General features: G+C 46.2%; 1 protein-coding gene and 1 non-coding gene across 4 annotated transcripts in view; one reads left to right on the top strand and one right to left on the bottom strand.

The window, feature by feature from the left end:
- Positions 1 to 18,486, bottom strand: part of CCND3 (cyclin D3) — a 98,436-nt gene that overhangs the window by 18,747 nt on the left and 61,203 nt on the right. The window contains exon 2 of one of the 3 annotated variants that reach the window (XM_049653278.1): positions 14,948 to 15,027. The exons of the other annotated variants lie outside the window; for them this stretch is intronic. The gene's annotated coding sequence lies outside the window, so the exon portion shown is untranslated. The remainder of the gene's footprint in view (positions 1 to 14,947; positions 15,028 to 18,486) is intronic. 3 annotated transcript variants of the gene reach the window in all.
- On the top strand, positions 12,308 to 12,380 carry TRNAK-CUU (transfer RNA lysine (anticodon CUU)). The gene has a single exon. It is a non-coding gene; the product is annotated as a tRNA-Lys (tRNA).

Below are 18,486 nucleotides of genomic sequence, written 5' to 3'. Positions count from 1 at the left end.
AGAGCAAGTGGGGTGGAAGAAGGGAGAGGCAAGGAGTAGTGTGTCTCAACTGTGGGACAACCACCCGTGGCGCCACCCCACAGAATTTTGGGTAATAATAATAATAATTTATACCTGCTAAGCACTTTCTCTCAGCCAGGCACTGAGCGCTTTACCACATTTGCTCTGTGAGTTATAGGTGCTGGTACTGTCCTCATATGATGGGTGGGAACAGAGAGACACAAAGCAGGTAGATATCACAGGGGCACCTGGCAGGCTCAGTCCCTGAAGCGTGCAACTCTTGATCTCGGGGTTGGGAGTTCAAGCCCCACATTAGGCATAGAGACCATTAAGAAAAAAAAGCACATTTAGAAGTTAGGTATCGCCAACGTCCTACAACTAGCAAATGGCTGGCTGCCTTGGTTTGGGCTCCTGAGCAGTCTCGAAGACAAGGATTCAAGGCAAGTAATTTACCTGGGCGATGGTTCCAGAAAGCACCCAAAAGGGAGCCGGGAAATGAGACAGGAAAGGGAAGGAGGCTGGGGAAGAGTACACGATTGGGTAAGTGTGAGGCACTAGTCTGAGTTCAGAACAAAGCAAAACAACAACGACAAAAACCCTAATTCGTTTAATCCATATAATATCAAAATTTTGAGGTAAAATACTATTACCATCCCATTTTCCAGAGACGTTAAGCAATTACGCAGTGTCCTATAGCTATGGGATTTGGAACCAGGTTTAGCTGCAAACCGCCCCCCCCCCCCCCCCCCCCCCCCCCTTAACCACTGTGTTGTGATGCCTAGACGGCCACAGCCATCTTGCACTAAGAGAAGGAGCTGACACTTGACAAGGACACATCTACAGGATCAGAATAAATTTCTCTCCCTGAATTGCTGAACTAACCAATGCTGGGACACCCTCCTTCTGGACTTTTTTGTGATGTATGAGGTAACATATTTTCCTTATTGTTCAATTGACTTTCATTCCCCAAGTAAAAGCTCCTTTCTCTACTATCACCCACATGATGGGACAACCTTCAATAGCAAACAGGCAAAGAGTTCTACCAAAACTTCAAGAGAGAAGTGATTTCAATATTACCCAAAGTCTTTCAGAGAATATTAAAAAAAGGGTTCACTTCTCAGTTTATTTTTAGCGTTAACTTTGATTCCAAAACCAAACAAGAACAGTATGGGAAAAGAAAATTACACTCATGAATGCAAAATCCAAAGCAAGATATTAGCAAATGGATTCCCACAATATCTAAAAGGGTACTCTGTTATGATTATGTTGACTTTATGGCCAAAATGCTCAGGTTATTTTTTTGAATCTACGTAATTTATCACACTAAGGATTAAAGGGTAAAAAAGCAAACAAACAAACAAAAAAACAGCAGATGATCACATCCCAGTAAGAAAAGGACTCTTGGCAAAGGAGCAAAAATGAGAACTTCCTCAGTCTGATAAAGGGGATCTACTAAAACCCTACGGTAAACATCCTGTTTCATAGCGAGACACTGATAGTAAAGCAGGAAAAGTGCCAAACATCCAGGCCAGTGGGAGAACTTCGAGGGCAAAGGCTGGGAAAGACCAAGAAGTACCAGTTCCTCCTCCACGTCCAACCTGTTCAGTCCTTTCCTGAGACTAGCAAAGCCACGTGTTCCCAATGTTCTCATGGTAGACCATCATCTTTCCGCCTCTCTCTCAGTAGGTACATTTTTTTTTTTTAACGTTTATTTATTTTTGAGACAGAGAGACACAGAGCATGAACGGGGGAGGGTCAGAGAGAGAGGGAGACACAGAATCGGAAGCAGGCTCCAGGCTCTGAGCAGTCAGCACAGAGCCCGACGCGGGGCTCGAACTCACAGACTGCGAGATCGTGACCTGAGCCGAAGTCGGACGCTTAACCGACTGAGCCACCCAGGCGCCCCTCAGTAGGTACATTTTTATGAATACCACCATCTTTCTTCTGAGTCCTCAGATTTTAAACTCTAGCGCCATCTTGGATTTCTTTCTTTGGTTTCCTACATCCAATCACTTACCTGGCCCAAAACAAAAACCACTCCTGAAACTAAGATCTCACCCTTCCTACCAGCCTCTGGTGGTCTTTTAGCAAATTTCTCAAAACTCGCCACCAAAGTAAACCCTTTACAGCAGAGAGGAGACAATGAATCTCTCTGAGGAATCTGGTAGCATGATCCAAAATCACCCTCTGCAAACCAGAAATTTATTTAAAGTCTAACGTGCTCCCTTAGAAATGTATAGACATTTAGGATTCTGGGGTATAATATACCCATAATTGTTTTAATATAAAGATAATGGTTTAAGTTACTTATGGTTAAGGAAAATTGAACTCTAAGGAAGCCATGTATACAGTAAGGCTGGCAGGAGTTTCAAACCCTCTTTTGAAAGGCTGGGCTTACATGACTATTGCAAAAGTCTCCCTGAGAGCCTCTCCATCTTCACTGCTGCTTCCAGATAGATCCAGATCAATGGCCCAGAGCCATCAGATTAATCTCTCATAGACACTCTTTCATCTCCAGTCCAAGGACCTGCTTATCAGGTCATATTTTAAAGTCAACCAGCCTGGCTTTTAAAATTCTCCTTCAAGAGGCCCCAATTACCCTATCCAATTTTATCTCAGCAAGAGCACTCTGGTCCGCCTCGAGGCCTTATCATCAACCACTGGCATCTTGCCTCTTTCTCCAAATCCAGCTCTAGCTCTAGCCAGGCCTAGCTCCTGGCCCACCAATTCCATGAAGCTTCCAGGGGTGTAGGAGTGAATAGTCAGGAAAATTTAGAGCCAGAAGGATCAGTGATGCTCAAAGAGAAGCTGACTTGCCCAAGGGCACAGAGCCAGTTCAGGGTCCTTTTCAACTATTCCACTGTCTCCTGTGAATAAAACACTGGAAACCCTTGGGGGTAGGCACCACAGCCTTTTATTCCCAAATTTGGTTAGCCTGCTGTAGGAAGTGCTGTGCATAAAGCTGCATGCACTTTGGTTCCAGACTCCCTGTTCAGGCAATTCCCCTGCTCAGAAATGTCTTTCTTCCACCTTTGTCAGCCATTTACACTTGCAAAATCCAGTTTAAGAGTCCTCTCATTGTAGATTATTTACTTTTTCCTTTTAATTTTTTAAATGTTAATGTTTATTTATTTTTGAGAGAGAAAGAGAGAGAGTGAGAGAGAGACAGAGCGTGAGCGGCGGAAGGGCAGAGCGAGACAGAGACAGAATCCGAAGCAGGCTCCAGGGTCTGAGCTGTCAGCACGGAGCCCGATGTGGGGCTCGAACTCACAAGCGGCGAGATTATGACCTGAGCTGAAGTCACACGCCTAACCCACTGAGCCACCCAGGCACCCCTTTACTTTTTTCCTTTTAAAATTGTCGCTAGTGGAGGGCCTGGGTGGCTCAGTCTGTTAAGCATCGGACTCTTGATTTGGGCTCAGGTCACCATGGGAGCCCTGTGCTGGGCTCTGTGCTGACAGCTAACAGCCTGCTTGGGATTCTCTCTCTGCCCCTCCCCCACGCACGTTCTCCCTCTCTCAAAAAAAAAAAAAAAAGAGTATGATTAAATATTTATTAAAAAAATAATAAATAAACAAATAAAATTGTCATTAGTGTTGTTAGCACACTGAGCAAAAAACAAATACACTTTTAGAAGAGAGCCGTACTTCCTCCAAACTCACAAATCTGGGCCAGGTGACTCACTCTATTTTTCTGTTTTTACTTTCCCTCCTGGAGACTGTGTATCATTCATTCTCATTCATTCATTTATTCCACAGATCCTTACTGAGACCCTATGAAGTGCCAAGATACTCTTGGAGCCATAAACAATACAAATATAAGATAGTTCTTTTCTCTTAAAGAGGACACAATCTTCTGGGGGGAAATAAAATGTCTTTGCTTTCCTTCTTAATAATTACCTTTACTTGATTCTTTCATTGACTCAAATATGGGGGTTTTTGGGGCTTTGACTCATCATGTGGCCAGAAAGTTCCCTGAAATCAGGAATTGAATCTTCTCACTTTTTTTGGTATGAAGGTAGAGTTAAAATATGTTCCAGTTAGTACTGATTGTCCTGGTATAATTATTAGTGGTGTACCCTTTCACTATCAAAAGTGCCCCAGTTTGGAATAACACGTGTTGGTGAGGCTGTGGAAAAACCGGAGCCCTTATAACTGCTGATGGGAATGTAAAAGGATGCGGCCACTTTGGAAAATGGTTTGGTAGTTCCTCAAAATGTTAAACATAGAGTTACCCTACAGGGGCACCTGGGTGGCTAAGTCAGTGGAGCACCTGACTTTGGCTCAGATCGTGATCTTACGGCCCATGGGTTCAAGCCCTGCATCGGGCTCGCTGCTGTCAGCCTGTTAGTGCAGAGCCTGCTTCAGATCCTCTGTCCCCCTCTCTCTGCCCCTCCCCCGCTTGCACTCTCCCAAAAAATAAATATTAAAAAAAAAGAGTTACATATAACTTAGCAATTCAATTCCTAAGTATATATGCATGAAAAATAAAAATATACCTCCACCCCAAAAATTGTATACAAATTTCAGAGCATGATTATGATTCATAATAGCCAAAAAGTGAAAGCAGTCCAAATGTCTATCGATGCAAGAACAAATATAATGAAGATGATGTGGTACGTCCATACAATGGAGTATCACTCAGTCATTCATACAAGAAATGAGGTGTTGATGCACCCTGCAGCCTGAATGAACCTTGAAGCATTATGGTAAGTGAAAGAAGCCAACCACAAAAAAGCACAGTTCATACCATTCCATTTATATGAATTGTTCAGAATAGGCAAATCAACAGAGACAGAAAATAGATTAGTGGTTGTCTAGGGCTGGGGTGGGGGGTGATGGTAATGGGGACTGACTGCTCATGGGAACGGAGTTTCTTTTGGGGGTGATGAAAATGTCCTAAAATTAGATTATGGTGATGACTCCACAACTCTGTAAATATACTAAAAAACTAAAAACTTGTGCACTTTATATAGGTGAATTCTATGGTCTGAAAATTATATTTCACTTAAACCTTTTAAAAAGCATTCCAGTTTGGATAATAAATTATGATCACCTCCTACCCAGGGAGGCCTTACCATCGTGATTGAGACCATAGGAACTTTTGAGTTAGAGAGACCTAGGCCTGAACCTATCACTTACTTGTTGTGTGACCTGGGGGAAATTATCTGATTTTTTCATCTGCAAAACAAGGTAGCCATGCCTACCTCAGAGGATTGTTGTAATGTGAGGTAATGCATGAAAAGTGCTGGGGATCCCCCAACTCCATATGCAAGTTGCTCAGCTCTTAGTAGGTATCTACACTTGCAAAACTCTAACACTGTATGGACGGATGGATGCATGGATGGATGGATGGATGGATGGATGAGTGGATAGGTGGGTAGGTGGATGGATGGATGGATGGATGGATGGGCAGATGGATGGACCAAAGGGTAGAGCAAGCCTGAAGCAACTCAAGATTCAGAGAGCACATTATACTCAGTCCATAAAATAAGATGTTCTTTTAAAAAGGAACTGAAGGAGGGGCACCTGAGTGGCTCAGTCGGTTAAGTGTCCAACTTCAGCTCAGGTCATGATCTCACAGTCCATGAGTTCGGGCCCCGCATTGGGCTCTGTGCTGACAGCTCAGAGCCTGGAGCCTGCTTCAGATTCTGTGTATCCCTCTTTCTCTGCCTCCCCCCTGCTCATGCTTGGTCTCTCTCTGTCTCAAAAATAAATAAAAACACTTAAAAAATTAAAAAAAAAAAAAAAAAAGGAACTGAAGGAGCAGTGGACCAAGTTCACCACAGCCACCCATTCTGCTTGGCCAGTCAGCCCCCTCCTTAGTGTTCTGAGCCCCACAATGTGAAAAACCCTAGGCTGAGCTTCCTGGAGAATAATGGGGGAGAAGTCAGGATCTCCACTTTCAAGAGAGTCCCCTCAACAGTGGGAGGCTGGACATGTGTGGAGGGACAAGACAGCACACACAAGGCCACGTAAACAAATTCAGGCTGACCAGAAGCACTCCTGGTCTCTGAGTGGCTCTGAGCAGACAACCCAGGCTAGGTTAACTGTGTGTTCCCCCCAGGGTGTGGCCTCCATCACCTTCAACCATCTTCTTTTTCTTTTTTTTTTTTAATTTTTTTTTAACGTTTATTTACTATTGAGAGACAGAGAGAGACAGAGCATGAGCATGGGAGGGGCAGAGAGAGGAGGAGACACAGAATCGGAAGCAGGCTCCAGGCTCTGAGCTGTCAGCACAGAGCCCGACGCGGGGCTTGAACTCACAAACCACAAGATCATGACCTGAGCCTAAGTAGGCTTCTTAACCAACTGAGCCATCCAGGCGCCCCACCTTCAACCATCTTCTGATGTGATATGTCAAATGGTCCCAGAGATGCGTTAACCAAACACTCCTCCACAATCCCTTCCCTGGTTCCTCGTCCTCCATCAGGCTCAAGAACTGTCAACATCTTCCAGGGCTTAAGCCGAGGCCCTTGTTTTCTCTTCTCACACACACATCAGGGACCCCACTCTATTCCTTCAGCCTCAGTTCTTCATGCTTCTCCAGTTCTAACCTCCATCCCAAACTCCCAGCCTACACCCCCAGCTAGATGTCACACAGATGCCTCCTCAAACTCAAAGTGCTCAAAGCCAGTCCCTCCTCCTTTGTATTCGGTGTCAGTTAACCCCGACCCCCTGAGTCACCCAAGCTAAAAACGCTGACTCTAGTCTTTCTTAGTGCCTCTTGCTCCAAGTTTGTCCAAGTTAACCTATAAGCAGACTCTGTCATCAGAGTGGCTCTGGAATCTGGCCCCTCCACTCAACGCTCAGGCACTCCCACCTAACATTTGGACTGGTGCAATCCTCTCTCTTCTCACTGGCCTCTCTCCCTCCACACACCCCCTCCAGCCCCTGCTCCCCACTACTGCCCAAGCCTTCTTTCAAAAACATCAGGAATGCACACATGCTTCCTTTGCTTCTTAAAACCTTAAAATCCCTAGGATTACCCAGATAAAATCCAGACCTATCTGAAATGGACATGCAAAGTCTGCCATTACAAAAAAAAAAAACAAAAACAAAAACCATAAAAACCCCAAACAACAACAACAACAAACGGCTAGGGATGCCTGGTTGACTCAGCCAGTTAAGCATCCAACCTCAGCTCAGGTTACGATCTCAGGGTTCGTGACTTTGAGCCCCACGTTGGGCTCTGTGCTGACACAGGGAGCTCTCTTTCCCTCTCTCTGCCCCTTCTCCATGCACTCTCTCTCTCTCTCTCAAAATAAAGAAATAAACTTAAAGAAAAAAAAAAAAAGGCTGCCATGATCTACCCTAAAATTCTCCCTCCAGCTCTCTCTCCCCTCTCCCAACAAACACACCCTCCACGTACCTAGACTCCAGATACACTAGACGGTCCAGCACGGATGCTCTGGCCTAGCTCACACGCTTCCTTCTGCCTAAATGCCCCGTCCGTGCCTCTCTTGCGATGCTTCCTGCCCTTCAAGGCCAGCTCAAATACCACCTCCGCCGACACTTGCCTCAGATCCTCCTGTTGAAGTGTGAAGGAAGGAAGGGGGTGAAGTACAGCAACTGCCCACAGAGGCCACTCTGACTACTGACCAGGGAGGGGGAGCGTGCCTTGGCCGAGTCACCATATTTCAGGGTCTGATCCTCAGCGTTGCAGGAGAAGTATGCTTTCTGAGGCTGCCTGAAGAGTCCAAGCAGTCTAATTGTTCCTAATGAAAGCCACAGAAACAGATACACACTTCAGAAACACAGCGCCACCAGGAGAACCTGAATACAGGGCCAGCTGATCCGCCCAGGCTCTCCTGGACACAGGGAGCAAGCTCCGGCTAGAGGGCTGCATGGGGAACACAGAGAGCCGGCCTGCCCACAGCCAAGGCACCCACCGTGTCCCTCAGAAGACAGTGTAGAGTAATGGCTGAGTTAGTAGTTACAGAGCCTGGGTTTGGAACCACTTATTCTGTGACTTTGATTAATCTACCTAGACTCTTGGTTCCTCATCTGTCAAATGGGGCTAATGATCCCCTTTGTCCTGGCTATTCCCTCTGCCTGGACCACTCTTCCCCTGGATACTCAGGTAGCCCCCTCTCCTTCTTCCTCAGGTCTCGGCTCAATTTTCACCTTTTCAGAGAGGCTTTTCTTGACCTTCTTGCATCAAATAGAAACCCCTCCCCTCATCTCTAAGCAACCCCCGTCCTGGGTACCCTGCCATATCCACAGTGCCTGGACCAAGGCTTAGGCAGAGGGAATGTTCTGTAGGTACAGCCAGAAAGGATGAATGAAGCACGCCTACCCCCATAGAGTTGTGAGAAGATGAAGTGTTTAGAACAGGGCTTGGCCAACATCAAAGATGCGAAAATGTTAAACCTTATTAGGAGAGCCTCCTACTGAGAGAGCCTGCCCCATACCAGGAACCCAGAGATGCCCAAAAGGAGTTGAGGGCTCAAGGGGCTCAGCCTTGTTGGAAAGACAGACGAAAGCTGCAGGAACTCAGTGGTGCTGCAACGAGGCATGAGAACCTGGCAAATTTGGGGTGTGGCTCAGCACTGCCAACAGGGAGGGTGCAAGACAGGACAGTGCCAGGAAAGGAGCCTGGACAGGAAAGCAGGGCAGATCAGGAAGAGCCTGTGGCCACAGGAGAATTTGAGTTGTGCCTTAAAGGCAATGGACTGCCATTAAAGGGGCTAATCTGGATCAGGACCTAGGTACATAAGCAGTTGGACTTTGCCGGGGAGTAAGTAGAGAAAGGTAGTCAAGAGGTTTTTGCAACAACCTTGGGGCGTCTGGCTGGCTCAGTTGGGAGAGCATGCAACTCTTGATTTCGGGGTGGTGAGTTCAAGACGCATGTTGGGTACAGAGATTACATATAAATAAATAAATAAATAAATAAATAAATAAATAACAAATAAATAAATAAAGGAGATTCTTGAAATAACCGAACGAGAAGTTCCAAGGGTGGCTTTTTACGAAAATAGAAGAAATGCAGGAAACAAACTGACTGGAGTTCAGTGGCCGAGGGGATGACAGGGGAGGGACAGTCCAAGGATGACTAGGGATTCTGGTTTTGGCCACAATTGGGTGGAATCTGATTAGGAGTCCAAATGAAAGAACAGATTTAGGGGAAAAGGGTTCTCTGTTTCACATGTTGCTTTTGAAGTGCCCACAGAGAAGTCCCATACCAGCTGGACATAATAAATAGGCACCATTTATAGAGTCCTTCCCAAGGGCTTGGAATGCCTAGTGTCTATTTTCATCCTCACAACAATCATTTATAGTAGGCATTAACAACCCATTTCACAGATAAGGAAACTGAGACTGAAAAACAATGTAAAGAAATTTCTAAGGCCCACAGCCAGCAAGCAGCCCAGCTGGGATGTGACCTTCCGGTCATGTCTGATGACGCCCTCCCCTCTCCCCCACCTTCACCTTGGTGCCTAGAGTCTGGACACCTGGAGTATGCACTTGTGATGTCCGCAGCACAGGCAGCCCCGTTGTGGACTGGATGCTGCCACCTGGGGAATGTCAGATGAATGGAATGCAGAAAACACATTTAAGGGGCAGGTGGAGAAAGAGGAACGATGGAAGGAAACAACAGTCCGAGAGGGCAGGAGAGAACGGAAGGAAGCCCAGGGGAAGAGCTGAATGAAGCCCGATCACGATGCTGTCAGAGGTCGGCTGGGCCAGGGCCCCTCCCTCAAGCCCACGGAATGTCAGACCCACAGGGCCCAAGCACCCTCCCACCTCCATTGACACATTGTTTCTTTAGGTATGTTAATAGAGGCCACTGGTTAAAGTTGAGCCTTCCCTGGCTCTGGGACCCTTTGTGTCTGTTCAAATCAGCTTGCATATCTTTGCTCTGACCCATTATGGATCGATTTGATTTTATAGTTTACATCAGAGGGAACAATCTTAATTTCAATTTCTGGGAAGTTTCTTCCAGGCTGACCTCCTGCGGTGTGGAATGCAGCACATTACATCAGGCCTGGATTACACAATGGCGCTGTTAAAGTACTCAAACCTCAGTGTTCTTACCTATAAAATGGGGATAATATAAGCTACCTTGGAGGGATGGTTACAAAGGAGAGAGAAGTGTACCTACTCATTTACAGTAATGTGCTGTTCTATTATTAAGTTGATTCTGTTTACTGTTGGACTTCATTCCTCATTATGTGGCAAGTTTCTTAAGAGTTCTGATGCCCCTATGAGGACTTTAAGATACAAAACAGATGAACATAAGGAAGGGAAGCAAAAATAATATAAAAACAGGGAGGGGGACACAACATAAGAGGCTCTTAAATATGGAGAACAAACAGAGGGTTACAGGAGGGGTTGTGGGAGGGGGGATGGGCTAAACGGGGAAGGGGCATTAAGGAATCTACTTCTGAAATCATTGTTGCACTAACTTGGAATGGATCATTGTTGATGCTAACTTGGATGTAAATTCAAAAAATTAATTAAAACAAACAAAAAAAAAAGAGTTCTGATGCCCCTGTTTCTACTCCCAGATGTGGATATCAGAATCTTTAAGTGTGGGGCCCAGGTTCTGTATGTTTGTCCAGGGCTGAGGGCTACAAGCTGGCCTCTAGCCAGGAATCACTCTCTCCTTCCCCTGTTGTCTAGAGATCTTCATACTGACTTTATCAGTCTATCGGTAAACTGCCCCTTAGTAGGCAGGTCTGTCTATCCCGTGATTGGAAATTCTCAGAGGGCCACCCTCCTCCTGGACGGAATGTGGTTCTTCCCCAGTCAACTCTATTGACTCAGGCTTCTTCGTCCATTAAAATAATCTCATTTTCAGAGAACAACCCAGAGCTTTCTAATTTATTAATTTATTCTATTCACTCATTTGCAGTTGCCCCCTTAAACTCTCTACAGCATGAATAATTGGGAATTCAGGCAAAATCTGGGGTGGGGCTAGAAGAAACGGAAAGAGAAATTCAGAGGCACCTGGGTGGCTCAGTGGGTTGAGGTACAACTCTTGATTTCAGCTCAGGTCATGATCTCATGGTCAGTTGTGAGATGGAACCTCATCAGGCTCTACCCTGTGAGCATGCTTAAGGGTCTCCCTCACCCTCTCCCTCTGCCCCTCCCCGGCTCAGTCTCCCTGGCACATGCACTCACTCTCCCTATCGAAAGAAAGAAAGCAAGCAAGAAAGCAAGCAAGCAAGCAAGAAAGCAAGCAAGAAAAGAAAGCAAGAAAGCAAGAAAGAAAGAAACAGAAGTTCAACACGAACTCACCCAGGTCTCCTCTAGGTATTAATAACTGCTCCATAATGAATAATAACAACACGAACAGTTAGATAGTAATCACTGTGTCAGGCATTGTTCTAAGTGTTTTACGTATATTAATTATTTTAATCCTCAAACGTACTGTTGTGCCCACTTCACAGAGGAGGAAAGTGAAGTGACTTACCCAAAGTCACACAGTGTAAAAGGTACAGGCAGGAACTTGAACTCCAACAATCTGGGTCCAGGATCAGGATTAATAATTTAACATAAGGTAAGGAGTCTTGGGCTGGGTGGGCCAGAATCAGAGACCACTGAAGAAGGCGGCCCCTGATGCTGTCCCAGGCCTAGGGAGGAATCAGAAGGAGGAGGGACAAGTCCCAGAGAAACTAGACTGGGGGGGGGGGGGGTGGTCACAGCTGACCCCAGGCCAAAGGCTTCCTGGATTCCCTGGCAGAGTTATGAGGAACATGAAAGGGAAATTCCTCCAGGAAAAGAAAACATTTTTGAGGGTAGCTGGTTGTTGCTGTTGTTTTTTTTGTTTGTTTGTTTTGGTTTTTTTTTTTTTTTTTTTTTTGTGTTTTTTGTGTTTTTTTTTTTTTTTTTTTTTTTTTTTTTTTTTTGCCTCATCTCTGATTTCAGACCCAGGGTTTCTTTGCTGAGTCACGGAGGACATTATGAAAGGCGTGGGGGCGGCACAGGACTGCCACCTCCCCATTCCCAGGGACAGGCTGGGGGCTTCTGCAGCCCAGCTAGCTCCCTGCCTCTGGAAGGTTGATGCCAGATCAACCTTCTAGAATGATCCCATTCTAGAAAAAGTTCACCAAGAAGAAGCAGTTTTTACTGCTTGTCGTCCTCGAATTCCCAGGAGTCTCCTCAATGAATAAGAACATTAATGAACACTTGAATCATAACGAAGTAATAAGTAAGTGACTCAACAAACATTTACCGATCCTCTTAATGAAGGCTTTGGAATCAGACACCCTGGGGTTTGGTTCCTGGCTTCTGCCACTTATGACCGTAAACAAGTGACAGAGTCTCAGTTTCTTCAGCTATAAAATGGGGACTTCTGGGGCACCTGGCTGGCTCAGTCGTTAGAGCATGAGACTCTTGATCTCAGGGTCGTGGGTTTGAGCCCCACGTTGGGCACAGACAATATATACATACATACACACATACATACATGCATCAAATGGGGATATTTATTTCAGCCTACAAGCTTGAGGTGAGAGGCAAATGAGGTAAGAGAGAGCAAAGCTCTTGGCATGCAGTGGACAGTCCACAAGTGGTATCTTGGGGTGCCAGGCACTATAAAGGGCCAGAAAACAAAGAGGAATACAACTCAACCCTGTAGGAGTCTGCAGTCTGGCGGGAGGGGAACAGAGATGTAATGAATCCACACTGCCAGAAGCTAGAAGAGAAGCCAGTTCCTAAGGCCAAGGACACAGAGGCAAATGACAGCCACCAAGCCTGGGTGGGCACGCCCGGAAGTTCCAACTAAAGTCTTTGGTCCAGGGTTTCTCAGACAATCACCCGCAGCTCTGGGAAAATGCAGATTCCCATTCAACAGTTGTAGGTGGGGCCCAAGATTAGGGGCCCAAGATTAGGTATGTCTCTCTCTCTCTCTCTTTTTTTTTTTTAGGTAATCACCAGGCCCAACGTGGGGCTTGACCTTCTGATCCTGAGATACCTGAGATCCTGAGCCAGCCAGGAGCAACCCAGTCCACTGGCCCCATTATGCACTTCGAACCAACTCCCACAGCAGATGCCAGACCATGGGTCACACTTTGAGTCCACAGCAAGGCAGTTTTAGCTGTTGTCACTCACCTACTTTTCTACTATTCTTTGTATCCATTTTAGGGCTAGCTGCTCCAAGTGACTTGCAGAACCCTGTTAACTAGACAGCTAACGGGGTCCCCCCATCTCCTCCCCCCAGATCTCAGAATCAGGCTCAGATACACCCTGCTGACTCTAATGACCACTAAGGTTCATATCCTTGAAGGCGGTTATTTATTCGCTGCCTTGAGCCCTCCCCTTTCCAGGCCAAATCATTCAAATGCTTCCGATGTTTTCACATCCGGTATTTTGTAATGAATTCCCTTGAAAAGGTCACAGACTTGTGAGAAAGGACTTTATTTATGAGTCTTTCAGTAACGTAACCATCCTCATTCCATCCTAGGGGGTGGAAGACAGAAGGGTGTACTAGAAAAGATGAGCATTTTTTGCCGATTTAACACAAGATTCCGATAACAAAGATAACACTTAGCTGACAGAAAATAGGGTAAGAAGTGTCACCAATTCAAAGATTATTTTCTTTAATTTTTAAAAATCTTTATGTATGTATGTATGTATGTTTATTTTGAGAAAGAAAGAGTGAGCGTGTGTGCACAAGTGAACAGGGAAGGGGCAGAGAGAGAGAGGGGGAGAGAGACAATCCCAAGCAAGTTCCGCACCGTCCGTGCAGGGCTCGGACTCACAAACCGTGAGATGACCACCCGAGCCAAAATCACGAGTCGGACGCTTAACCAACCAAGCCACCCAGGGGCCCGTCAAAGATGAGTTTAGATGAATCGCTGTACCAGAAAGCACGAAATGCCCTAAAATCTTATGGCTCATATATGGAAGAAACTTTGATGGAGGTTTTTCCAAAATTGACAATTATCCCAATATTTATAGGACATTACCAATAATGATTTGTAAAGCTGAATGCAACTTTTCCAGACTATCAATAATTTTTTTTTAAAAAACTTCCAATCAACTATGCTAGAGAAACACTGGGTTATCTTTTCTATTTGCTCCATGGTAAAGATTACAAAATCACTGTCATAGGAGAATGCAACCAAAGAGGATACAAAAGGTGTCATAGAGGAGCATCAAGCAGTTCACATAAATATTATGTTATTTTCCTGGATTTTGTGATGTTTGGGCTTTAACATTGTTTCCTAGTATGTTGTGATTTCATCACAAAATCTAAATAAATATGCACTTTGGTATCTTTAGTATTGTGATTTTGTACTGTCCTTCTTAAAGAGGGCCTCGAAAATTGCAGAAGCTTTAGACCCAACAAAATCTGAATCTACCCTGGGTATACTGGGAAGCATGTGGGCTCTGGGGTCAGACCTGGTCTTAAATCACAGATCTTGGGGCGCTGGGGTGGCTCAGTCGGTTAAGTGCCCGACTATCGATTTCAGCTCAGGTCACGATCTCACAGTTCATGGGATCAAGCCCCGTGTCAGGCTCCGTGCTGACAGTGCAGCACCTGCTTGGGATTCTCTCTCTCTCCGACTGTCTCTGCCCCTCCCCCCACCACCCTCTCTCTCTCAAAACAAATATAAATAAACCTAAAAAAAAAAAAAAATCACAGCTCTGCCAGTTGCTGGCTGTGTGCTGTGTGGCCTTTGACAAGTTACTTAACTTCCCGGAACTGTCTTCTTCTCCTTTATCTAGAAATGGAATGGTAATATCTGTCTTGTAGGCTTCTCTGAGGGTTACATAAGATACTGCATGTAAAGTGGCTATTATGTGGCCATCACAATGACCTTGTGGTAAAGAGACAATAGAGACAGTGAGAGGTTCATTTGAGGTCACCCAGCTGAGGAGACGTACTTTAGAAAGAATCTGGATTTCAAGTTTATATTAACAATCTTCCTTTCTCTTATCTCCCACCCCTTTCAAGACAGGAAGTAAAAAGCATCCTGTATTATCACTGAGCTCACCCGCGTTCTTCACCAAAGAGAGGTCACAGAGCTTTTCGCCACCATGTAGAAATGTGCGATGAGCACCCCTCTGACAGAGCCTGTGGGAAATAATGAATCAGATGAAATTAAGAAATACTTGGCCTTTTGTTGAAATCACATATTTGGTTACCAGTTTTGTGTTCTCCTTTTTCTACCAACTCAAACAATCCCAAGATTCTTCTCTTTTTTTCCACAAACGTATGCCAGTTTATTCACAAGCATTGTCTCATTTCATGCTTGCAGTGGTCCCGCGTAATAAGCAGTTGTGACTCCCATTTTGTGGATGAAGAAACTGAGGCTCCGGGAGATACAGCACCTTGCCCGGATGTGACTCCTGGTCTGTCTCATGCCAGAGCCCAGACTTTTAATCATTGGGCCACACTGCCTTCCTGCCACTTGCCCCCACTTGTATTTTTCTGTATGGTGGGATTAGGATTTGGGTGTATTCTGGAATAGGCATGGACAATCAGAGGATTCTTGTGACTCCCTGTCTCCATGGACCTTAGCATTGCCCAGCCCCACCAAACTACTCCTATTTCTCTGTATCTGTCCTACTGGCACATGCTTTTGATCCCAATGCTCCCGACAGAGTAGAACAAAGAGCTGTTTGCCTCTCAAAGAACCACAGGGTGGACGTCATAAGACCTCGGTTCTAATCTGGTTGGTCCACCATTTTGCCCTTCGGCAAGTCTGCTGATCTCTCTGGACCTCGTCTGACGCACTTTAAAAATATGGTAGGAAAGAGATACTTCCAGGATCCTTTACTATCCCAACATCCTCTAAATGAGTCCATCCGGTAAACACACATGCAGGTAATGAACACGTTCCTGCTGATTTTCTGAAGATTCCCCTCCGAGAACTAGAGGGTCTTCTTTTTATAGTGCATCACGAAGGCTGCAAAGGAGATGTGGCCACAGAGTTTAGATAGCCCTGGCTCTGAATCCCAGCTCCACCAGTCCCTGGCTATATGGCCTTGGGCGAGCCCTTAACTTCCTGAAGTTTCCTTTTCCTCCTCCATAAGATGGTAGTTTCATAACGGTCCCCTTCCCAAAAGCTGTGAAGATACAAAAGATGAGGCCTGGAAAGGGCTCACTACCATGCTGGGGACTCAGCATATGGAGGCCATTATGGTCATCACTGTGTACGATGTGCTCAGGCCTCCTCTTCTGCTTTCGACCGGGGACATAAGAACCGAAGGGGGAACCTCAAAGACACACTGAGATGGAAGGGCCAAAGGAGCAAGGGACACGGGATGGACAGATGGTGTAACTCCAGATGGCTGCACATGGCTGATCTGGGGAAGAAAATGGCTCACCCTCTGCCCAGCCCCACCCGTGTGTATCTGGGCAATGTCAATGAGACACTGGGCTGGAAAACGCTAGAGAATGCTAAAATATCCAAAGTGGGAATTACAGATATTTCTGCAATGCATCCCCAATTTTCTATCTCAGCGGGCAATGCCAAATCCCTGGGCTACAGCACAGAGTCTGTTCTTTCCTTCTCTCCACCTGGCACCATTCCTAATCAGAATTTCATTCTCCATTCAAGCAGTCAACTCAAAGCCTCCAATTCTTCCAGCATCTGAGAGCTCAGCCCATCTGCTCTACATCCTTGAAAAGAAACAAATAAACTGATAAACCAAACAACATTCCTACCATTTCTCTCTTAAAAAACAAAACTTGGCATTTATTTCTAATATTGAAAAAATGGAAACAATCTAACTGTCCAACAATAGAGAATTCATCAAATAAACTGTAACCTTGTAATAGGTTATACTCTAATACGGTAAGGTACTATGATAGAATATCGTACTACATGATATATAATACCATATTACACATTACCACTGAATACCAAGGGCGACCACAGATGTAGAATGGAGTGGTGGTTACCAGTGTGAGCCCCGGAGGTGGACCGACCTGGGTCTGACCACCAGGTCCGTCATACACCAGCTGTGTGGCCTTGACAAGTCTTTCTCTGCCTTAGGTGTGCAACGGAAAAATGACAAGAATAATAAACAGAGTTCTGACCCCGCTGTCAGACTTCCTGCCTGGTTTAACTTCTGGCTCTGTCACTTCCTAATTGCTGTGCAGTCTTCGACAGGTTAATGAAGCCCTCTGTTCCTCAGTTTCCTCATCTGTAAATAGGGTCTACCACCCAGGGATTTTGGGGGGTGAGGATTAAGTGAGATAGCAGGTGAAATCCTTAGAAGAGTACTCTGCACGGCGGGTATGATGTTTATCATCCCCCTGCTGCCACACCACCTCTCTTGCCCGCCAAGTGATTCCTAAATATAAACGCACATCCAAACTGCCTAGAACATACCACCCTGAAAAAGAACACCTGAGCTCCTCCAGATGTGCCACATCAACCTGTATCCAGCCCACGTGGGCCCCTTGGCAGGGGTGTCTGTCAGAGGTAAGAACGGGTTAAGCAGGCACTGGCCCTCTTCCCTCTCACAGGAGCAGCTGGAGGGTGCTGGGGCTCGCTTTAGTCCGGTGGAAAAACAACAGCCTGAGCTCAGGGCATGGTGAACCACGTGATGGTGCGCGCTGCCCTTGAGCTTTACTGGAAACCCACCGGCTGTCTGCAGAGGGCTTCTGATGGAGGGTCCCAAGTGCCCGGGTTACCGCTCCACAACAGCCCGACTTAGCCGGGGGGTCACAGAGAGGCAGCCACCTGTTGAACCACAGCACAGTTCATTTCCCATCTTAGTTCTTCCTCTGGGTAAACCCTGGCACTATTATCAATTTAACCCTCAAAAGGGGGGTGGGTGGGTGGCCAATCTGCCATTTCTCTTGAGCCTAACTGTCAATTTCCCACGGTTCTTGACTCCCAACAGAACTAGGACAGTTCACATGTCCCGTTCCACTTTGCGAAGGGTTAATATACACATGATCCCGTTAGAAGGTGATGGTCATCATCTAATATGAATAATGCTTGGACAGGTTAGGATGCCCTTTCCCCTCCACTAACTGACCTCATCTTCACAAGAACACTGGGAGCCGAACTGGGGGAGCTCCAAGATAGGGGAAGAAGGTAAGGCCAATGGAGGTATGGAGGTATGGAGGTAACATTGCCAGCATGTTGCCTGGCAATACAAGGGTGGCCTGACCTCGGCAAGAGCTGGGCCTACCTCCTCAGCGTCTGAGGCTCCAAACTAGGACCTGCCAGCACGTCTGCAGGGGCCTCCGCTTCTGGGGGGAAACTCAAGGTAGACAGTGCCCTGACACAGAGACACATGCCACACAGCCGAGTCTAAACCCACCTGGGAGACACAGTGGACACAGTGGACAGGACAGAGGCACCTGGGGCCTCTGGCCAGCGTGGTCTGTCCTTGCAGGCCCTTCCCCAAGGGCAACCAGAGGCAAAGCAGAGGCGGTGTGGTGGGTAAGGGAGCAAAACTTAAGGGAGGGGGCCAAAAAGGTTCTTATGTTGGGGGCAAGGGCTGGGAGAGGTGACTTTTTCCACCAAAGGGAAAGTCACCAGGCCAGGTCAGGCCCCCTCTCTACTCAGTC

The sequence above is a fragment of the Panthera uncia genome, assembly GCF_023721935.1.
Source record: "Panthera uncia isolate 11264 chromosome B2 unlocalized genomic scaffold, Puncia_PCG_1.0 HiC_scaffold_24, whole genome shotgun sequence".
Taxonomy (NCBI): domain Eukaryota; kingdom Metazoa; phylum Chordata; class Mammalia; order Carnivora; family Felidae; genus Panthera; species Panthera uncia.
This window is presented reverse-complemented; position numbering and strand designations above follow the sequence as displayed.